The following is a 24,703-nucleotide window of genomic DNA, read 5'->3' on the forward strand; positions in this document are numbered from 1 at the left end:
AAACTCATTGGAAGGCAGGAAAATGGACCTAAATTAATGGAAAGACACACCTTATTAATTAACAGGAAGATGTAAAAACTCCTGGTATTAATCTATAGACTCAAAGTAATTCTTGTCAAAATCCCAGAAGGATTTTTGTTTTACAGAATTTAACAAGTAATTCTAGAATTTATTTAGAAAGTCAAAGAACTAAACTTTCTTAAAGTAGAACAAGGCAGAGGTGGATTAAGACATATTTTAAAGCTATAGAAAATTTTAAAGTATGGTATTGGTGAAGGAATAGACAAAGAGATTAATGGAACAGAATTGAGTCCCCAAACCATATATTAGAACTCTCATTTATAGATCAGCAGAGAAAGAATGGACTATTTAATAATGCTTAGATAACAGTAGGTTATCTATGTGGAAAAATGAATCCCCATTTTATACCATAAATAGTAATAAGTTCCAGATGGACTGGTATTCAGTGTGAAATGCAAAAATTTTAAAACCTTTATAAGAACATATCTTCATGAATTGTAAAGAATGATTTCTTAAGGCAGAAAAAAGCACAAACCATATAGAAAAAGAAATACATTTGAATATATTAAAATTTAAAAATTCTAAATTAAAAGACACCTGAAAGTGAGTAAATAACAAGTCAAATATTGGAAGAAAATATTTATAAAAAATATAACTGGCAAAATATTAGTATATTGAATATGTAAATATACTTATGATTAATAAGAAAAAGATAAATAAGCAAATGGCATTATTGTCAAAAGACATAGACATTCCACAAAAGAAGAAACAGAAATGGACCTCAAATCTAAAAAATATTTTTAAAAGTTCTCAACCTTATTAGGAAAAATGGAAAATTAAAATCACAATGTGATGTCATTTCACACCCTACTGATCGGCATATATCATGACAATATCAACTTCTCAAACATACACTGTTAATAGGAATGTAAATTGATCTAACCAGTTCTGAAAATGAATTTTCTATTACCTAGTGTCTAGGAGAAACTCACCGTTTCCTCTACTCAGGCTCACAACACTTCTGACACCAGATGTGTGGGGATTTTTTTTCCCCACACCAAGCAATTTGGCAACACCAGCTGGGTGTCCTTCAATTCAATTCAGTTCTGACACTATCTACCTGGAGATAGCATCAGATTCCACAGGTTAAGGGTTCAGTCCCACAGACTGCCCCCTACCACCTTCCTACCAGTCGCAAGTCCAGGTTGTTATCATGCTTCTGATTGACTAGCTATAAATCAGAGGTTCCCACAAGCCCCTCCTCAGGTTTGATTAACTTGCTAGAGCTGCTCACAGAACTCAGGAAAACAGTTTACTTATTAGATGACCACTTTATTACAAAAATATTAAAGGATATGAATGAACAGCCAGATGAAAAAATATACCTCTCACAGGATGAGGACCAGAAAGGTCCAGAGCAGAGAAACTTCTGTCCCTGTGTAGCTTGGGACACACCACTCTGCTAACGTGTGCATATATTCTTGTTTACCAACCCAGAAGCTCTTTGAACCCATACTTTTGGGATTTTTATGGACGTTTCATCATGTGCATAAGATCAGTCATTTACTCAGTCTCCAGCCCCTCTCTTCTTCCTAGAGGGTGGGAGGTGGAGCTGAAAATTCCAAGCTTCTAATTATGGTTTGGTCTTTCTAAAGAGTCATCTTATTAGAGTAAAATACACCTTTATCACCCAGGAAATTCCAAGGGATTTAGGAGGTCAGTGTCAAAGACCAAATATTAGAACAAAAGATGCTCCTGGTGCTCTTATCACTTAGGAAATTATAAGCGTTTTAGGGGCTCTGTGCCAGGAACCAGGGGCAGAGGCCAATTCATATTTTCTATTATTTCATAGCTATTCTGGTTGATTATGTTTATACTTTATGACTCAGCAGTTTGACTCTAAGTACCCTACCAAATCCCTTGCACCATATTATATGTATAAGAATATTTGTAGCAAAGTTTTCTGTAATAGCAAATAATTGGCAACAATCAATAATGTCGGCCAATACTAAAATAGATAATCATTTCTTTATATTGTATTGCAGTGAAAGTGAATGAATGAGATCTATAAATATCACCATGCAAGAATCTCTCAAACATAATGATGAGTGAAAACAAAACAAGCTTTAAAAAAGAATCATTAATTTGTGATAACCACCAAACTTTCTTTCTACTACAGACGGTCTTCACTTCTTTTTCGTGCCCAATTGGCCTGGCTAGAACCTTCAGTACAATGCTGAATAAAAGTGGAAAGAATAGACATCCTTGTCCTATTCCTGATCTTGGGAAAGCTTCCAACCTTTGGTATGTTGTTTCATTTCATTCATCTTCAAGTATTTTCTAATTTCCCTCATAATTTCTTCTTTGATCTATTTATTACTTAAGAGTATGTTATATAATCCTACATATTTGTTATCCTTCTGTTATTGATTTACAGCTTTATTCCATTGTGGTCTGAGAAAATGCTTTGGATGATTTCAAGCTCTTTAAATTTATTAAGACTTGTTTTGCAACCCAACATATGGTCTATTCTGGAGAATGTTCCATGGACACTTGAAATGCATGTGCATCCTGTTGTTGTTGGGTGGTATGTTCCATAGATGTCTGGTAGGTCTTGTTTTTTTTTTTTTTAATGGAGAAAACACAACTATGTTGATGTACTGAGAGTTATGGCTCAGTGGGAATAAAGGGTTGAAAAATAAAAAAAACAGAGGGGGTGTAATTGATGGCACAAAATACCTGTGGAGCTGGGAAAGCATATAGAATACAGTACAGCATCCCCCTGTGGAAGAAGAGATGAACTTTTTCCGTCTATAATGGAGGGAAATAAATGGGAATGGATTAAAAATTATCTATGATTGTTAGTTTGTAAGAGTAGAAATTTCAGTGCATGTATAGCTCTTTTACCCTCCTTTAAAGACACTGAAAATAAAATATATGATAAAATTGAAAAGTTTCTGAAACTGCTAGCTTTCAAAATATTTGCTGTGCTAGAGATTACAGCAGAATACAGATAATACTTAATGGGAAGTAATACATAGTAGCTTTTTTAGATTTTCAAAATCTAATATACATAGCTTGCCTCTCAGCTTTTTGTTTTTTGTTTTTTGTGAGATGGCACAGTAAGTAATTTCATTTTAGTGACCGTATATCAATTAGCTCAAGGTCTCATGAGTATGTTTTTTATTCTTTCAGATATCTTGACTTAAATAATTTCTGGGAAACCCAAATAATGCTTCCATTTCCTACAAATCCTCCATGGTGCTCACTGATTGTAGAAGCAGCACACTCACAAGCTACCTTTTGTCTTGTCTTTGACTTCTCTAAGTTGATGTCATTTGTCCCAAGTGTTGATGAGAGCTTCTGTTTTAATCCCCCTGATGACCAGAATTTGATATTTAACAAAGTATTAAGGAGAACTTGGGGCAAAATATGAATATATATACAAAGTAATTTATATCTGTTATTGAAAATGTTTATTTTTAGGAACCAACTCCAACCCAGTCCAAACCTGACCTGGAATTTCTGCCTAACTCCTTGAATTTCTTCATGGAATATGGGGAATAACTCAACCTTTAGAATCTTCAGATAGTTTCCTGCCTTGGAATCTGGGCCCCAGAAAACAAGGGAAATCTTTTCCTTTCCTTCTCAGAGCCCACCTCATATTACTACCCCAGGATAATTTTCAGGGGAACATCCATATTTGTCCATTTCCCTTCTCACCTTTGTGTACCATTTTAAAAGTAGAGTATTGCCCCTTTGTCCTTTTTTTTAGACCTTATTTTTTAAAACAAGTTATATACTTTCAAAGATGTTTTGTAAAACTGTCCAAATGCAGAAAGATCATATTTACTCCTTTCTGTTAAAATTTCAATATTACAGGTAGACATATGAGAAAAGGAGAGGGAAGGCTCATCAGAAAGATAGGTTAAATGTGTGAATGAGGTACTATGAAGTTTCAAACTTTCTTCTGAAGTCAGTGAAGAAATAGTAGCCTGATAAAATGTGAGGTTATTAACTCAATTTTGATGGCAGTGTTATATAAGAAAGATGGAGACATATGCATCATTTTTAGTTTTTTTATATTATTTTCTTCCTTGCCTTAAGACCCAGAAACACAACGACAAGAGCATTAACAAAGATTTCCTGGCTTAGCTGAGAAAAATTATTCATATGAGTATTATCTTCTGAGATACAGAAGATGAGCTAACTATTGGAAGAATGAAGATGTGGAACATATAAAATTCCATAACCAATCTGGAAAGACAGCTTAAATGTATTATTGGGTAATTCCTCATGATGTCAAAGATAATGTCTTCCATGAATGTATTATCTATGTGATCATAAATACCTGATGAGACTTAGCTGGGAATGGCCACCTAGGATATATCACAGGTAGTAGATGTAAGAAGTTTATTAATTTAATGAACAGGGAGCTCTCTTAACTAAATTTCCTTTCTTTTTATTGTTGACAATCAAAATTCTAAATGTCTTACTCCAAACTCTCTTTTCAATAGTAGAGATATTTGAAAATATCAAATATGAGTTGGTCTGGAATATGCTACAATTAATTTCATTTATTTAAATTGGTCTTGAGGACATCCTTGAAGATTGAACATCATGAAACATGCAAAGAATCATGAAAAATGTTGGTAGAACTTCATAGTTGAAGAGTAGCTTCCATAGTGTTTCTGAGTTGATAGATTAGGAAATGAGATTTAAAAAAAGATGATATAAAGAAGTGTATGTTTTTTGACTTTATTTTTGAACAGTAACCATGGTGAGGGAGTGCTTTTTAATGATTTAAAAAATAATTTCTATTACAAAATAATACTTTAACAAGAGATGTGAGGACTAAAGAAGGGACAAGTGAATAACAATATCCTTGCTGAAAAAAATAACACTGGAAATAATAGAGATGATCTTGATTTTTTTCTAGCTTGAAAACACCTCCTTTGGGTTCCATGGCTTCTGTAATAGGCAGTTACTTAAACACTTCTTTAAAGTGATTTTCCCTCATAATATCCTAATGTGATATTTTTAATTATTCTAGATTCTTAAAATGAGCATTTCATAGAAATTTAGTGATGAAATGGACCTTAGAGATAATATTGTCCAAAGTGCAAAATCATCATTTGCATTCTTCTTTTTCCTGGCAATGATTCAATTAACTTCAGGTGTTCTATTTTTCATCTGCTTCCCTATCATAGTTGGAAAGGAATCCAAGTTGGAATACCCAGTGATTCAATCCATTACCAGGTGCTACAACACGGCTTTTTTGAAAAACCTAACTTTATTCCAACAGAGCTCATGTGTATGTTGGTAAATTCAAGAGATATAGTCTATTAAACTTTATCTTATAGTAAGCATAATCTTTTGTTGCATAATAACCAGCTCTTCATTTCTGTTCCAGAATAGAAGCCATAATTTCTTTCACTGGGCTCCATACTTTCTTTAGACCTAATTAATACCCATATATCAATTCTCTCAGCCTCACCCTGGGCTTTCCAGACATCTTGTGATTTCTTAACCCACAATATAAAAATTCTGTCCAGACAGGATACTTTGTTAAATGTTTAAATGCTGTGTGAGATGTTTTGGAGCTTCTGTTTAAAACTCTATACTAATGACTTAGTAATTGTTAAATGACTTTTCCAATAAAGTTTGAAGTCAGTGATTTAAGGGCTCCTACTTTATCTTGGTGGCAACAACCAGGTCTGTTTTAGGTCAGAAACTAAATGCTGTTCCAGTAGTTTTGAATAAAGAAGAAAGGAAGAATTGATTTTGGAATAGTTTTTACTTTAAATTTGTATTCCAGTGGAAAAAACATCACAATCTTTGCCAACCTTGCCTCTGACATCTACCACAAATATGTACTGATCATATTACTTTTAGAGTCATTCTAAGGTTAAAGGAATGATTTTAATACCTCTATTTCCCAAAGCAAAATTTGTTGAGTAAAAACATTCTTGATATTTTAAATGTCCCAGGATTAAGATTATTTCTGATAATTATTTTTGATAAATGATCCAGAACATCATAGCCACCATCTATCCTTACCACTTTTGTAAATTCTTAGAAGTAGGACAGCACTTTTCTTAATTGAAATCTTACAATTTGAGCATAATTCTATGTTCCCCCACAAATGGGGAAACTTGAACCCAGAGAGGTTAAATGACTTACTCAAGCTCACAAAGCAAAATACTTTAATTTGGAGCTTCACTGGTAAGACTTATCAGTAGTATTTTTATCATGCACAGTTATTATATTTTACTGAATTGTATTCAAATCATGTGTCCATGTTTACCCCAGAGATGATAAACTCCTCAAGGTCAGGACCTAGCCCAAATTTGGCAATTCATGTGCTGACCTGACCACGGGCTTTTTTTAGAATTAAGGAATAATATACTGCCTCAATTATGCCATCACATAAGCAAATAATCTTTGTTTAGAGATTATTAATGCAAGTTTGTCAGTAAATCTTGTATGCATTATCAGAAATATCAGTGAGGGAGTTTGGGATTAGCAGATGCAAACTATTATATATTATATATAGGATGGATAAACAACAAGGTCCTACTGTATATCACAAGTAACTATATCCAATATACTGTGATAAACCATAATGGAAAAGAATACGAAAAACAGTATGTATGTACGAGTCACTTTGACAGCAGAAATTAACACACTGTAAATCAACTTCAATAAAATAATAAAAATGTATATCAATGCTTAAGTATTCTGCCCCTACAGATTCCAGATGATTCTGTAGCACCTCCATTGGTATTATTGATACTGGAGGCCTTATTTCACTCACTTCTCTAGTATGAACACATTTGACAATTAGCTGCTCCGAGTTCTAAGTTGAGCCTGTTTTTCAATTGGATGTGGAAGGTGTAACTGGAAAATTGCCCATGTATGAGCAAGAGATTGATGAATTAAATTCAACTTGCTTATAAGTAAAGCTTATCTTTTCCTGAGAGGCGCCTTATGTTATTGTTGCAGAAGGTAATCATTGTATTGTCTTGGTTCCATTGTGCATGGAAAATATTTGCATGAAGTCATTGTCTAGAAGTAACACCTGGTAGTGTGCAACTGATTTTGATTTCGGTACATTTCAGCCTATTTGATTTATGTCACTAAAGCACATTACTTTTCCATTAGGAAGTGACTAGTTAAGTGTTGAGTGAGAATCTTCATGGAGACAGTATGATAGCAATATCTAACTGTGCAGGAAAATAATTAATACAGCAAGGATGCTTTCCTTAGAAAGGCATGTTTAGAAGGTTGGTCCTTCATTGGCATCTGGGAACTTGGATATTGAGAGGGTTTCCAAACCTTAACTGATAGGAGTGGCTCACTGTGCCTATATAGTTTGTGCAAACGATATGGTTTATGCTGGACACCTACTTTCCTTTTGGGAGTCTGGAATTTTGTTATGTGCTAGGCAAACATGCTTATCTGACCAGCCCCCAGTGAAAACCCTGGGCACAGATTTTCTACTTAGCTTCCATGATAGCCAACCCTTCACATGGGTTATCACAACTCATCACTGAGGCACTTAAGTATGTCCTATGCCACTCTGCTGGAAGTGCACTCTTGGAAGCTTGTGTCTGGCTTCCTCTGGGCTTTACCCAAAGTTCCTTTTCCCTTTGCTGATTTGCTTTGTATCCTGGAATAAATCGAAACCCGTGGTTCTGACTTTTCGCTGAGTTTGGGAGTGCTTCTAGTGAGAGTGAATCTAGGGGTGGTATCAGAGACCCTGTCACACTAACTTAAATAATAATTATTCTGGCTAAACTGTACATAGCATTTACCCTGCTCTGGGCACTATTCTAAGAACATTATATACATGAACTCATTAATTCCTCACTCCAACCTCACCAGGTAGATACTATTACTAACACCCCCATTTTAATTATGAAAAAACCAAGGCACAGAGAAATATCTTACCCACCTATGGTAAGTTACAGAGCCAAGATGATAAGAGGAAAGCAGCTATGTAAAGAGCTGAAGGGAGAGAATTCAAATCGGTGAACCGCAAACTTTAATTTTAGCCTTAGTTATAGCTCAGTGTTTGGCTAATAATGGGTAACTTGAATGTAATTTTTATTTCTTTTTTAATTAAAAATGAACAAATAGATGTGATTAGATTGCTTCTATGCAAGTGCTACTATGAGAACTCTAGGTTTTTACTTGCAACAGTGATTTTTTTCACATCTTTCAATATTGGACTAGTAAATGGTCTCCCATCAAACAGCCCACGGGCCTGTGTTTTCTCTTATGCCAAAACAGTTGTGAAAATGATAGTTTCCTTCTTAGACTGCTCTATCAGAGCAACAGTAAGAAAAAGGATTGTTTGAAAATTTACCTTAAAACTTTTTGATTGATTCATCTCTCTTCTACACCTTTGTCTCCAAAATCATTACTCAAATGTAGAATTGTATTTAATTACTCAGGAATAAAAGCAATATTTTTTTGTCCAAACAAAATTGTTTGCATCTATTAGACTCAATTGTCTGGTTTCATGGATACTATTCTTTTTTATGAATAATATTCTGGAAAAATTTCACCCTTGTACATGTCATTTTATTCTAAACTGTACTTTATTTAGTTTTTTCACGCATTACATAAAGAGGGTGGGCAAGGTGAGAGGGCAAGTTGAACTAAGTTTACATGAATGGTGAGTCAAGGGACAATTGATTCTTAGATCACTAAATCCAGGTATCTAGAAACCATCTCTCTGTTAATACTTTCACAGAGAATGGACATACATAGAATCCACCAAAAAATGAGTGAGAGTATTATGAGAAACAGGATATTTAGAGAATCCCGGAGTATCTCCCCTCAAGATACTTACTCATTACAAAGGAACAAAGAGGAACAATTTAGTGATGAAGCCTGGTAAATACCACTTTAATCAAGTAATTGGTATTAACATCACAAGTAAGAAAACAAAAAACATAATGTGCCTTATTGTATAATGAGATGAGCAGGACACAGTTTTGCTTATAAGATATTCTTGCCAAAAATGCATAATCTGAGTCCAATCATGACTATACATCAGAAAAACTCAAATAGAGGGACACTTTACAAAATAACAGCATGCTTTAAGAATGATAAAGAATTTCTGATAGACTGTTCCAGATCAAAAGACACTAAAGAGGCATGACAATTATATGTAATATATGATCTTGCATTTGATCCTGAGCCTGAGAAATGAAAATGTAAATGCATAGTTCATTAGCAGGACAACTGGTGACATTTGAATAATGTTGATAAATTAGAAGTCATGATTTTGATAATTGTCCTGTGGTTATACTCTTGATTTTAGGAAATACACACTGAAATATTTAGGCTAAAGGGGCATTACGTCTGCAATTTAAAGTGTTTCTAAAACTAATACACATGTGCATGTATGTGTGCCAGTTTGTGTGTGTATGTGTGTGTACACAGGAGAAACAGAAAGAGAAAGACAGACACACACACACATACAGAGAATGATCAAGGCAAACAAGGTAAATGTTAATGTTTGGGGAATATGGGTGAAGGATCTGCAGTAACTCTTTGTACTATTTTTTTAATCAGATGATATTTTATTTTTGTTAATTTTTTTCTTTTTTATTGAAGTATAGTTAACTTACAATGTTGTGCTAGTTTCAAGTGTACAGCAAAGTGACTCAGCTATATGGATTCTTTTCATTATAGGTTATTAAAGATATCGAGTATAGCTCCTTGAGCTATGCAGTAGGCCCTTGTTGTTTACATATTTTATATAGAATAGTGTGTATATGTTTTAATCCCAAACTCCTAATTTATCTCCCCCACCCCATTATCCTCTTTGGTAACCATAATTTTGTTTTCTATGTCTGTGAGTCTACTTCTGTTTTGTAAATAAGTTCATTTACATCACTTTTTTTAGATTCCACATATAAGTGATATCATATTTGTCTTTGTACTACTTTTACAACTTTTATGTAAGCTAAAATTAATTCAAAAAAAATTTTTAAAAAGAGGTCAGAATCAGAAGGGGCTCTAGAGTTAGAGCAAAACTCTGGGAAAAAGGCATCCTCACGGCAGCAGTTACGATTCAACCATTTGGCCAATCAGCCTGGCCACACTCATTTACCGAGAGCCTGGTCCATGCCAGGCATTCTCCTACTAGAAGTTAGCATAAATGAACAGAACAACAAAGCCCCCGTCCTCGTGATGCTATACTCCAGTGGGAGAAGATAGGCACAAACACAAACAACGTGATAATAGAGCATGAGAAACATGAATAAATATGGAAAGATAAAAATAGCTTAGAACCAAGGAGACAAACATGCAGGGAGAAGGCTGTGGTTATTGACACAGTGCCTGCATGTCTAGAGAACCCCATGACCTACTCTCCACATACGCCCTGCGTGCGCCCCCCATGCGCCAGTGAGAGCTCCTGTTCAGTGCAGACCCTGAGGGTGACAGTGCCTTTGCTGTAAACACCACCACCCAGATGGCAGGATGACTCACCTAGGTTGAATTGAAGCGTTGTTTTCTGCCACAAGTACCCATTTTTATTTACTTGGAAAATATGGCCCAGAGCAAGAAACACAGTACTGTTTCTCTGATACTAACAAGGACTGAGATTTGGTCCAATTATATAGGTTAGTAAAATTTTCAGTTAGGTTATTTTCCAAAATCCTTTGAGAGAAATATCCCAGAGCTTTATACTTGCGATGACCTAACTTCCCCTTTCCAAACCCTGCACTTTTTCAGTCTCTACCCCCATTTGGGACTACTTGACCCTTTAAACAGGTAAGGTTCACCCCCGGGTCATGGGAACACTTACCTTCACAGGAAAGAAGCCTGAATTTTTTCTTCAAGTGACTCAGCATCAAGTCAAACTCGTCACACCCTGTTTGAGTAATTGAGTCTTTGACTTATTCCTAGACCTTGTCCCAAAATGTTACCCACCCATCTTTACTCAAGCGATTGGAGCCCTGTCTGTGCACGAGAGACAGGTCAGTCTGTTCCCTGCTGATGTGACAATGACAAGAAATATTATTTATTAAGTGCTTAGTCTGTTCCAGACACCAAAGTCCTTGGTTCTCTGATGTGGGTGCTTTATTATCCTAGTTCTGTACACAACAGGGAAGTCCTAGAGCGTATGAGTTAACCAAGGTTGCCAAAGAGTTGGGTTTTAAACCCAGCAGTCACTCCAGAGCTGGAGCGTTTCCTTATTGCTGATTTCAGCATGCCGAGATTTTCATATTATATTCTTTCTAATTTGTCTTTTCTCCTGCTCTCCCCTTATCCTGCTTCATTCATCTCTCACTAGATTGACACAGGTGTCCACATAGGGTGGCATTTTTTAAATTGAATTAGTTGTGTTAGTTTCTGGTGTATGGCAAAGTGATTCAGTTATACATATATATATGTATTTTTTTTCATATTCTTTTCCATTATACAAGACATTGACTATAGTTTCCTGTGCTATACAGTAGGACCTTGTTGTTTACCTATTTTATATATAGTAGTTTGTATCTGCTAATTCCAAACTCCTAATTTATCCTTCCCCCCCTTTCCCTTTGGTAACCATAAGTTTGTTTTCTATGTCTGTGAGTCTATTTCTGTTTTGTAAATAAGTTGATTTGTATCATTTTTTTTAGATTCCACATATAAGTGATAGCATATGATATTTGCTTTTCTCTGTCTGACTTACTTCACATAGTATGATGATCTCTAGGTCCACCCATACGGATAACGTGGCTTTTTATCCTCTTAGGAAATCTTGCTCTGTCTGATGGCTGTGGTTTCTACTGGGGTCTAGCCCCCCAGCACTTCCTAGCAATGAAATAAAATCCTAGAGGCAGTATTGTCTCTCTGCCACCTTATAGCTGTATGAACTAGGCAAGTCAGTTATCCTTTTTATCTAAAAAATGAGGAAGATACTAGCTTGCCAAGGTGGAGTAAAGCTGATAAAACTAACCTAAGATAGTATGCATGAAAGGGCCCACTGTGATTCCTAATGTTATTAAATTTTACTCTCTGTTTATATGCCCGTGTGTGTGTGTGTGTGTATGTTTAAACTCTACTTGGTGCTTTTATAATTACATTTATATGTTTGTAATACATGTGTCTGTAATGGCAATTGTTATGTTACATATGACTACATCTATGTTAAAGGAACATATTTTTTCCCAACTCTTGTAATGATTTTGCAGGCAATTTAAGAATTTAAGAATGCTGGGCTACCAAAGTGGTTCCAGCCAGCTTTCCCCACCAGCACACCAGAAAGATGCCAACACGTTTCACCAGGAGCAGTGACTCACGTTGGGGAAATTATTCTCAGCACCAGAAGGGCAGGCATTTTTCTAAGAGGGCATTTAACCACTTCTGTTGGGGTAGGGTACAATTTGAAAAATGTCTCTGAACATTCCTGGAGTACCTCTCAATTGGAAGAGGGCATATATTTCTTCTCTTGAAAAATATTTCTTCTCTATTGAAATCTGGTTGGGAGAGGTTGCAATTTGAAGAGGCCCTGAGTTATTTGAAGACTCCTGTATGCCACCCCCCACCCCATTCTCTTGGGGGATGGGATTCACCTGGCCAGCTGAAAAATCATTGTAGCTACCCCTTGCAAACATATATAGATTGCACAGCAGTTGAAAAGTTTTTCATGCCTACAATGTGCATGATAAATGAACATCCAAATTATGTCAGCCTAATATTGAAATGATTACGTGGGTTAAATGTGGTTCCATTTGAAATTTGTGTCTTTGATATCTTGGCACTCTAGTAATATATTCCCTTTCCTAAAACCATTTTATAATCAAGTTGTTCTAATTAGTTTTCAGAAAGGATTTGGCCATATTATATTTTTTTAACTTTTCTGCCTGTAGAGCAGCTAATAAGATTATATGAAAATGCCAAAAACATTATGTGGTCTTGTCACATAATAGTATAACATATTTATCTACCATTTTAAATGCCATATAAATGTTCAGATTACATACATATACATATATACATTTTTTCAACTTAAATGGATTGCATATGTAACATATACATATGATATTTTAGCGTATGTGTGAAAATACATACACTGTACCTGGCATGAAACAAACATCAAATAAATATGATCTCTTTTCTCTCCTTTGTAAAAGGAATTGGAGAAGGGTAATTAAGAATGTGATGAATGTGGTTCTGTCCTAATGATCTGAGAAAAGAATGGGGATATGAATAACTTTAGTAGGTCTTCAGAATGCTAGATACACAAAGATGATGATGAGGGCAGGAGCAAGGCAGGTAAAGACTGTTGAAAAGCCCAGGAGAAACTCAAGATAAGAGGTATGTGGACGACAGCCGACCTCAGGCCACACCGATGCTTCAAAATATTCATAGTCCTGCTTTAACTGAGACCTGGGAGACATGAGAGAAACTCAAATTTACTGAGAACCTCCTACATGCCAATGTTAGATACTGTTCTTACCTTATGTCTTTTAATATCCATAAGAATCCTACAAAGTAGGCATTATTAACCCCATTTGGTAGAAGACTCTGAGGTTCAGAGAGGTGAGGTTACTTACTTATTCAAGTAGGCATGCCCACCAGAGGGCGGTGTTTTAGTTTCAGTGTGGTGTGTCCCCTTTAAAAGTCCAAAGCCCTTGCTCAGTCCATCCTGCCAAGGTACCTCACTGAGCCTGTACTCCTCAGAGAAGGCAAGGGAGAGCACAGCCAATTCAGCCCGAGTGAGGTCTTCTGATTATAGACACTCCAAAGATATGGCACAGCCCAAGGAAACTGCTTCTCTCTTGACCTAGTCAAGCTTTATCTCCAAGTTCATTGTATACTCTCTGAGGAAATACCTGCAGAAGCACAGCAATTTGTTCTAGTTCTAGCCTTAAAATCCATGCTTCTACTACTTTACTGCCCAAGGATGGCTCTTGTATGAGTCAGCAGACATAAGGCTGGGGTCAACCAACCACCAAGCTCCTGGCCCAGCCTCCTTTTGATTTGCCTAAAAGGCAAGTCAATAACCAGTTCTGACTCTCTACTCTGGAAGTACTGGCACGTGGCCAGCTGTCCACCATGGCGTCTTCCCACAACCCTTTATCCAAGTGAAGACCTTTCCCGCTTCTCTGTTTGCACTATGTTGACTTCTGCAGGTGGTCATAACATTTTCTTTTTATGGTTAAATTCATGTGGAGTGTCCTGCTGGCTTTCCAATTTACCATCTATTTCTAAAGACTGCTGTGATTCCTTTTTTGAAATCTGTCATGTTGCTGAGCCCTTTCAAAACATGATAACTACCAATTCTACACATACTTACCTGAGCACAAAAGTTAAAAGATGAAAACAACTATAATAATTGATAAAAATTACTTAAATGAGTGATAACCATGTCATAGTGTACACCACTGTGTACAGATAACTGAAATATATGTGCATCAATGTATTCATTTCCTAATGGCATTGTAACAAATTACCACAAATTTAGCAGTTTAAAACAAGACAAATTTATTGTCTTACAATTCTGGAGGTCAGAAGTCTAAAAATAGGTTCGCAGAGCTGTGTACCTTCTGGAAAAGCTCAAGGTGAGAATCCATTTCCTCCCAGGTCTTTTCCAGCTTCTAGAAGCTTCACACATTCCTTGGCTCATTGCATTGCATCACTCTGACCTCTGCTTCAGCTGTCACATCCCAGGCTCTGATTGACCCTTCTGCTTCTCTCTGATGAGGACCTTTGTAATTACATTGGATCCACCTAGTTAATCCTCAAGATCCTTCTCTTGGTCACATTTGCAAAGCCCTTTTGCCACATAAGGTAACATATAGTGGGGATCAGACTGTGGATATTGTGGGCAAGCCATTATTTCACCCAAAACAATCAGGGAGAAGAAAAAATCCAGAGCATTAAACTAGTATAAAGATGATTAAAGAAAGAAGCCAAAAGTGCAGGTTCCATTAGCACCCAATAGCGATGCCACTTTAGGGTGGTATTAGAAATGCATTATTGGTGAACTATGAACTGCAAAGTATCAGGAGTTTAGATTGTGTTTGCTCAAGTTGGATTAGATAAGCTAATTAAAATATTCCCATGATGAGCTTTGATAAATTTGGTGACAGAAACTGAACTAGAAGTATCTGATTTGTTGCTCATGTGTCATTATTATTAGCTAAAATAGTGTGCATATGTATACATGTTACCGAACCAAACTTGGATCTGCCTACACGCAGCAAAGCCAATCTACCGACACTGGGCTGTGGTGAAGGATCGTGCAGCTTTTATTGCAAGCTGCCAAGCAAGGACTCCAGGAAGCTAGTGCTTAAAAGACCTGAACTCCCCGATGGGTTTCAGGGAAAGGTTTTTAAAGACAGGTTGAGGGAGGGCGGTTGTGGAGTGTGTGATCAGCTCGTGGACATTCTTCTGATTGGCTGGTGGTGAGGTAATCAAGAGTCAACATCATCAACCTTCTGGTTCCAACTGGTCTGGGGTCTATGTGCTTGTGGGCAGCGTACAGATAACTTCTTCTACCTGGTGGGAGTTTTAGCATCTGTAAAACAGCTCAAAGGACGTGGCTCAGAATATTATCTATAGCCCTTGAGGAGGAACTAAATGTCCTTGACTTTGTTTAATGGCTCAACTATTATTATTTTCTCTTGTTTGACAGTTTTCCTTTCTTTCTGTATTTTCTCACTTCTCTGATTGAATTTATTCTTTGGAACTTGGGGAAGGCCTAGAAAGCTAAAGTTTTTCTACAGACAGGAGGCAGGTGGAGAACATGAGGGGGGTGGTGTCTATCCTGGGAAGGCCCCATAGGGCCCTTACATACATGTTACATAGGTTACATACATGTTTCACACTTACTTATGCACACACATATACACACATATGAACTCATATATACATAGAAATGTGTAATTAATGTATCTGTGTATATACGAGTTAGGAATGTTCAAAATAGAGCTGAAACTTCAAAGACTTTCTGAATTGTCTCCACCTAAAATGTATAATTAATCCCACATACTTTTGACACATATGTTACCTTATATATATTGGGTCTAAAAACAAGGAAGTTGCAGTCTTAGAAGTGTTCCAGCACTTCCAGGCTTCCTGCAGGTCTCACGTGTTCCCTGCACATGACTTTCCAACAGGTTATTCCGTGGACACATATGTAACCTCGTGCACAATGCAATGTAATCAAAAGCACTGGGCATTTAAGACTGTTTCAGTGATCCAGTATTTGTTATTCAAGTCCATGAACACATATGCATGAAAATCTTCTGTCTCTATTTAAGGGTTATGATCAATAAGGAGGGAAAAAGGGGAAAATAAGTGTCTTTTTTCTTCAGAATATGGCACATAAGTACCTGAAACAAAGATTTCCTAACAAAAGGGCAAGCTAACCTTACTAAATGCTGATTACTCCGTGTATAATAGAAAAGGAAATAAAAGCGTTTTTATAAAATGTATCAAATCCTAAGAGTGCTGTTAAACTCATTAAAGAAAAAATGAAGTTAGAGAAACTGGTCTTATTTTTTTTCACTCCCAGTAGAGTTCATTTCTACTTCAACAACTAAGCCAAGGTCACATTTAACTCACTTCAATTTCACCCAGTGCACAAGCTAATGTCAATAGTAGAGCTGCCATGCAGAGCTAAAGACTGATGGTTAGACAAAGCCATTTACACAAGGCTGGGTCTTTCATCTTCTCTCAGCCAGTGACATAAGAAAGCACTGAGGTTATTCTCAACTAGAGATGAAAACTGGCGTATTAGAAAGAATGTTATTCTCCTTAGCTGTCATACAAAGATCTGAAGAAATGTAGAAATTTTTTTTTTCCTCCCCTCCCTCTGGTCATCTGGGGAGATCACAAAGTGACTCTAATAGCCTTCACTCTGAAATTTTCACATGGTTTAAGTGATTGCCAAGTCTGATATTTTCCATTTACACTTCATTGCCATCAGAAAAAGAAAAAAAAAATCAATATACCTACCTACTCAAGTGTGTCACAGGATGAGCTTATAAAAGAAGACATCAGTCTTTTTAGGGCATGAAAAATATACTTATTCAAATATATCTTATTTAAAATGACATAAATTGCAGTGGTTAGTCAAGATTCGATTTCCTCTAAAATACAAGATTTAAAATATTCCTTGACTTGCCAGGAATCAGAATCCTTCAAATTGTTGATATATACAGATGTACTTGTTTTCTGATGTAAGTCATTCTGACTGTATTTTATTTTAGTGCATTAGTGACCACATTTATTAATTTCACAGGAACTAAAGCATCACATTTTACCAGACTGCACAAGGTAGTACATTTTTTTTTCTTCCCAGGAAATACTTTTTATTTTCAACCTTACTTTTCTATTGTATAGCTGTTGCACTTTTAGCTTGATGTCTTAGAGAAAAATGAGGATGTTTCTTTTTATTATTCTGATAATAATTTAAATTAAGACTATTCCTTCTTAACTTGTTTTAACTATTAAACTTCTTTATGCAGAAAAGGTGTAATGAGTTCGGTGTAACATTTCAAATGCTTCTGTTAAGATCAGAGGTAATTTTAACTGTCAAAGGAACCTCCATGTCAGATTGGTCTTTCAATTAAAAGAACTCTCATGTCAAGTTTGAGTGCAATGGCTGTGTGTTATGTACATGCTCTGGGTTGCAGATATTTAGAATTCTTCCATTTCTATATTTCTTCTGAAAAAGATGCAAAAGGGAGAGTCTTGGTGGCTGTGTCCTAGATTTCCGGAGTTAATGCATTGCTTAAGTATATTCCTCCCCGATCTTACTGTACATGTACAGTATCATTGTTGCAGGAAGCCAAGAAAGCCAATACGATGCTTCCAAGTTTAGACATAGTATTCAAACGTCACTTGTCAAGGAGTTCTGAGTGATGGAATCTTCACCTTCCTATTATTATAGTGCCAGCCCGCAGGTCTGCAGGTTCTCGTATTTATTTACCTCTGCTCCCCGGCCCTCCAGCCCCAAGACGAGGAAGGTGAGCTGCCCGTCCCTCCCCCAACAAAAAAAAAAAAAAAAGAAAAACCCAGATTTTGTGTCTGGGGTCACTCTTGGACTCAGTTCCCAGTATGGCAGTGCAACACACTAACAATCTGAGTTACTGGGCCGTCCTCCACAGTTACAAATATTTCAAGGTCAATTTATCAATTTAACAGCTTCATCTTCTTAATCACTAAACTTCTGTCTCTTTGAGCTTGTGCTGAAAGACTGTGGCTGCTAATTAAAATGGAGCTTTACTAGCAAGTACACAAATTAGATCCTGTCAGTAAGTTTATTCTAACTATTGGTCATTTCTAAATGCCTTTTTAATCCCCTAATTTTTACATTAAAATTCAAAAGCCTAACAATCTTAATCACCCCTACATCAAATTCATCATTAAGAACAGGAAGCCAGATGGTATAATTTTGATTTACCGGACTTCAGCGTGAATTAATGTACTGAGTGCCGATAATGAATACATCAAACCTGATATTGCAGAAACCTATGAATCTGGCATGTGAAATTAATAACACACTCTGCACAATGAAAGCATGTAAGCTCATATAAAACTGAGGAGTAATGGGCCCTTTTATTTTAAATTGTCTTTATTAGCCTTCCGTTTTGACTCAAGAAAAAGATGAGCATTTTGTTTCGTAGTATACTTGTCCATTGTACAACTGTTTTTCCCCAATGTAACACAATGGGAACAAAATTAGGATGATTAATAACAAAGCTGTCTCGAGAAATTTGCTCGAAGGGTTCTCAGAATAGCTGCCGCTTCTGCATTTATTCTGGGAATTGTACATATTAAAGAAAGTTGGAAATTTTCTGTAAAACATCATGACCTACAAAATATTATGTTACTGTTTTCTTATAACTGGACCAATTGTTCATAATATGTATGCCTCAGAATCACTCTTTTTTTTTTTAACATCTTTATTGGAGTATAATTGTTTGAATATTAAGCTTTTTTAAAAAAAAAGATGTCTGTTATTTTATCCCCTATTGTTTCATTACCACTAAAGGTGTACTGTTTTAAACCCAGGAATTAAATAGAATTTGTATCCAGACGTGTGTCACATGCACAAAAGAATGCTCAGGATGGGCCATCACAAGGAGTTGCTCACTACATAGAAATTATCGACGTCCGAAGTAAGTCGAAGCTGCTGCTTTGTGATAATGTTTATTAATGCCCCTGCAAATTTATTTACATATTTCCATTAAGCATATTTTTATTTTTGTTGACTTGCCGAGCATTCAAATTTTTATTAAGAATGAAAAGGATCAGAAATAAAATAGATTCAGGAATTAACTGAAAACTCTGTGGAGGAAAATTAAGACATAACATAAAATTGTTTTTAGTCAACTCAGTTTGTATAAAATAAAGTAGTTTAGTGTTCTCTAGGAGAGTGAGAAATATGTATTCTTTCCATCTGAATTTTCTAAAACACAGAATTTCTTCCATCACCTGTGACCGTTGCGTGATAAGGCTCGGGTGTTTTTCTTTCATACAAGCAGCAGGATTACAAATTGCCTGTCCAACGTGTGCCTGGAAATGGCCCCGTGTAATATACTTTGTAAATGAAGTCTTTTAAACGTTTGAAGTGGTTTCGCCTAGTATTCCTAATACATATCAATAGACAATGGAAAGATTCAGAAATGGGGCAGGGAACCACCACTGCTTTTGACTCAACACTACCTATAATGGGATTTGAAGAGGGGGGAAATGGCTATTTCACTTTTAAAACCATGATAGGTGGCCAAATGCTGTTTGCAGTTTCAGGGAACTTCGTTTTTCACTGCTCTGTCGGTCCACCAAATATTTCAGCAGCCTGCCCCTGAAATGAAGGCAGTGCCACAAATAGGATAATGTTCAAAAAAATGGTACAAACCTTACACTAAGTGCTATTTTCTAGATAACATTGCTCATTGGTTCCATCTACACTCACACTTGTAAGACAGTCTAGAGGATAATTTGTATCTCTTAGAGATACAGTGCTAAGATTTATTACAGAATAGGGAAGGGATGTATTAGTGCTTTATCTTAAGGGTAGGGAAAATAAAAGCACTTTTTGGGCTCCTGGTATTTATTTTTGTGACTTAGCCTTCAAAGAGGGTGCGTTTTAATAAAGATTAGGCTGTTAAGAAGTACACCTTTAAACCTTACATCACTTTGAATGGAAGAAGTCGGTTATTTCTGGCGGAAAATTTTTCTTACTCTTAAATCTCTTTAACTGAAGCTCATTTGACAAACCTATTATAAAATGAATAAATGCAGCACTGTGTGATTTGTCCACTGTCAACATGTTAACACACTTTATTTGAAGGTAGATTGATGGAGGGTGGCTGGAAGAGTTTACCCTCCTGAGTTAAAGAATAGAAAACCCTTTTTTTCTGAGTTTTTTTTCTTAGAAGTTCAGAAGAGTAGATATACAATTATCCTCGACTTGCTGATGCAAAGGAACAGAGCATTTAGTTTCTTGTCACTGTCTCTGAAATTCCTAAAGGTACAATTAGCATTTCATTTGACATAATGTTGAAAGGTTCATAGATTGATCTTCCCTAAAATGCAGCAAGAATTTTTTGAAATGCAAATTTTGACATTTATTAACTTTTATTCCAGATCTGTTTATAGACTGTAAAACTGTGCATACATTTAACTCGAAGAAGCTAAAAGGACAATGTTTAGGTGGATACTCTGTGTTATAATAAAAGTCTATTTTATTGTTTCAACAATGAAATTTTTATTATCAGAGATTTATGATATCAGCAGAGCAGTTTTTACTGCATGATTCACAGTGTTTTTATAGATGTATATTCAACAAAACAAGGAGAGAAATTGTACTGCACTGCTCTCTCTCTCTCAGGAGTGCATTTCCCCATTGAAATAATGTCAGCAGTTTTCCACCTTCAAAGCCCTATGTTTTCAAATCAATTAACAATTCTAATTGTGCAGGAACAGTTGTTCACTTAGCTTGGCAAACGGGACAGGAAACATTATTTCCTTTCTTTGCCTAAAATGAAGACTTTAATCTTCAGAACCATATTTAACATAAAAAACACACAACTGAAAAGTTACACAGTTTGAAACTCAATCCGTTGGCCTGTGTCAGCTTGCTTTCTGTGTGGCCTACATTTATTTCCTAGTCTTTTTCAAGCCCAGAGTAATAACAGTTTTACATCTTGGTGTGGACAAACCGTCCTCAGATTCATTTAGACTTTTCTTTTCATCAGATATTTATCTAGCCCGGCAGTTGTAAGAGTTATTACTTTTCTGAGGTAGCAAGCCAAACATTGGTCCTGACCCGTCTTGTGACACTCGAATGCAGATCTGTATCTGCAGGTTAGAAACAGCTGACACGGCAGCGTGGGGAGCCAGGGCTGCTGTTCCTCTTAAAGTCCTAATGTCATTTCCACTTAAAAAAAATTTTATTGGGATTAAAGTGCAGCTTGTAAGATATTGAACAATGTGGTTCATAAAACAAGGAACACATGCAATCTTATAAGACGTTATTAAATATGTACAGTTTAACCTTTTCTTTTTTTACAAATGTACATTTGAGTTATAGCTCCTAATGTCTGTCCATATTTATAAAGCACATAAATGCTAAGATTAGAGGAGGCGATCTTTAGGACTTCGGCTTCAGTGGAAAAGGGTGCTTTCTCATGTTTTCAGTAGCTTCCGAGATTATTCAAATATATACTTTCAGAGAGACAGCTTGTATTCTAGAATGATTAAAGGCTCTCCAACAAAAGAAGGATTTTTTTGATTCACTTTCTCACCAGTTTCTAATCTGGTGTACTCCTTTGGATGAGTCTCAGTGTGAAGGACCCAGGGCTCACGATTTCATTTGAATCTTTGGTTTTCAAAGTATGCACATGCTATTTTTATCCAGCAAGAATCCTAGAATTACTTGATCATGTTTTCTTACACATTCTTCCATCGCAGGTAAACATGTAGGCTCTTCAGGTCCCTCAAATAAAAATGAAAATGTAATCTTGGCGTTCTCAGCCAGATCAGATTTGCAGGAAAACTGTACATAAACCAGGCCAACTGTGTGTGGACTCTCTTCTCTCGACGGAACTGCAGCAGCTGATTGAAAAGTAGGGATGCGGTCCCTGGCTGCTCTGGTTTAACACAGAAGTGCAAAATCACATTTTGGTCCGGTGAATTTCAAATGCTTCTGAGTATAGTTCAAGATGGTCAGTCAAAATCCTTTGGGCCAACGAAGAGTAGAGAATTCCGAGGCAGCGTAATGGATAATATAGGATACCTCCATGCATATTTTCTCCTAAACAACAAAAATCAATAATAGGGAAAGAAATTTTGTGCATATGTGTTATTTTCTCATTGTAGTATAAATGAACGGAAATTGGTATTTCAAGCATGTTTATGTTTTTGAGAGGAAATAGGTTTTGTGTCATCACATACTTATATAACGTGGTCATATCCCCCCCAACCTTCAAAATCTTATTCAAATGCTACCTCATTCCTGAAGATTTCCCCTGTCTCTGCCAAGTGAGGAATGAACGATCTCTCCTTTCTGTATTCATACAGTATTGTGTAGAAATCACTCTAATTGTACTTACCCCTTCTGACTTTAATATGTTATTTAATTAATACTTTATTCCTGCTTGTGTACTATGCCGATTACACTGTGAGTCCTACGAGGAGGCAGAATATGTTTTATGCAAGATGTGCCCTCCCTTGAGCCAGGCGTGTGGACAGAGTGTGACATAATAAAACACTAAATGACTGGGGTAGAAGCAGGTGGTAACACAGGGTTAACGTAGGGCAGGCTTTCTTAACCTCAGCACTATGGACATTTGAGGTCTGATAATTCCTTTCGGGGGGTTTGTCCTGTGCCCTGTGGGATGTTTAGCAGCATCCTTGGTCTCTACCCACTCGAGGACCACTTCCTTAAGTTGCAACAACTAAAAGAGAAGTTCCCAGACATTGCCAAAGGTCTCCTGGGGGGCAGAACATCACTCCCTCTCCTTCTCCCACCCCATGTTGAGAAACACTGATATGCATGATAACATCTAAAATGCCAAAAGAAAGGCTAGTACAGTATTTCTGAAGGAAGCCATAAATTAGCAACCCAAACAATCTACATAATATTTAACCCTACCAAATCACCTCATTGACTACACTCACAAATCCTCATGGCTGTATCTTTTCCTCCCCTGCACCATCCTAGTTTCCCATTAACACATTAATTTGCACAGGTTGGTGCTAAAATGTGTCCGCTTCATAGTCAGGTGCTGTGAGCTTTATGCCCACATTCACTGCCCCACGTGTGATTGTGAGAATCGTTTCTTAACAATAAAATGAGTTTGGTTTGGCTAGGTAGCCTAGTCAATGTTGTACCAAGATATCTATTTCAAAGGGGAATTGAAATTGAGCTGTGTAGATTTCATGGAGTTTTATTGCATTATCTACATTGTCTCGATTTTGACCTGAGTATGTCCTATTCCAGAGTGTTAACACTGAGAAGATATTAAAGAAAGAAAGAAATGTGGAGATTTCAGCAAAGGAATTGTATCTGGGGAGAAAAACTAAGACAAAGAGAATTCAGGAGGAAGGAAGAAATGAAAAATGTCTCATCAATAAAAATTAGTCATGCTTTGTGTGTCCTCCGTGGCTTTTTTTTTTTTTTTTTCACAGTTTCTCTCTAGCTTGAGCCATGGGCTTTTATCATTCTCTCAGCCTTTTTAGCAAGCCAAACTTTTGCCTCTCTCCCTCCTTGATAACTTTCAATCCCACTATTATTGCTATTATTATTTAATCACAATATTCTAAAATATCATCATAACATGCCTACTTCCAGAAAGGAATCATATGATTTTAAAATGGGAAAATAAAAATGGAAGTTGCAGGAATAAATATAAGAAGGATAAATGTAACAAAAACCTGTGATAGCTGTTCAAAGTTGTTTAATCATTTATTCATTTTCCTTTAACCAATAAAAATTTGGAGACAGTTTAAAAATGGCTTATACAGACATTAACAACATAGTCAGATATACTACAGTAGACTTAATAGGGGAAGTATAGCAAAGGCAAAGAAAAGAGGAGTGAGACGTATCCAGCAGAGATTACTAAACAAAAGGCACCCCATTAAGCCTTATGCACTTACTAGAGATGGGGCATAAAATTGTCTTCAAGCTTTCCTGCAGGTAATGTGAAGAGAGAAACATGACGGGTTAAGAGTCAGTGTCCATTAAATAAAAAACAAACCATTGTTTAAGAAAGACAGAATGAGGGCTTCCCTGGTGACGCAGTGGTTGGGAATCCGCCTGCCAATTCAGGGGACGCGGGTTCGATTCCTGGTCTGGGAGGATCCCACGTGTCGCGGAGCAGCTGGGCCCGTGCGCCACGACTGCTGAGCCTGCGCTCTGGAGCCTGTGCTCCGCAACAAGAGAGGCCACCGCGGTGAGGTACACAGCAACGAGGAGTGACCCCAGCTCGCTGCAACTAGAGAAAGCCTGCAAGCAACAATGAAGACCCAACGCAGCCAAAGATAAAATAAATTAAAAAAAATTTTTTTTAAAAAGAAAGGCAGGGGGCTTCCCTGGTGGCGCAGTGGTTGAGAATCTGCCTGCCAATGCAGGGCACACGGGTTCGAGCCCTGGTCTGGGAAGATGCCACATGCCGCGGAGCAACTGGGCCCGTGAGCCACAACTACT

At 36.6% G+C, this 24,703-nt stretch overlaps 1 long non-coding RNA gene across 1 annotated transcript in view; it reads left to right on the forward strand.

Moving 5' to 3' along the window:
• LOC309647506 overlaps positions 1 to 9,495 on the forward strand; it is a 57,310-nt gene extending 47,815 nt beyond the window's left edge. The window contains exon 2 of the long non-coding RNA XR_014256096.1: positions 1 to 9,495. This exon is cut by the window's left edge and continues 37,114 nt beyond it. This is a non-coding gene — a long non-coding RNA (uncharacterized lncRNA).
• The last annotated feature ends 15,208 nt before the right edge of the window (positions 9,496 to 24,703 follow it).

This window comes from Balaenoptera physalus (assembly GCF_965194825.1).
Source record: "Balaenoptera physalus genome assembly, chromosome: 18".
Taxonomy (NCBI): Eukaryota; Metazoa; Chordata; class Mammalia; order Artiodactyla; family Balaenopteridae; genus Balaenoptera; species Balaenoptera physalus.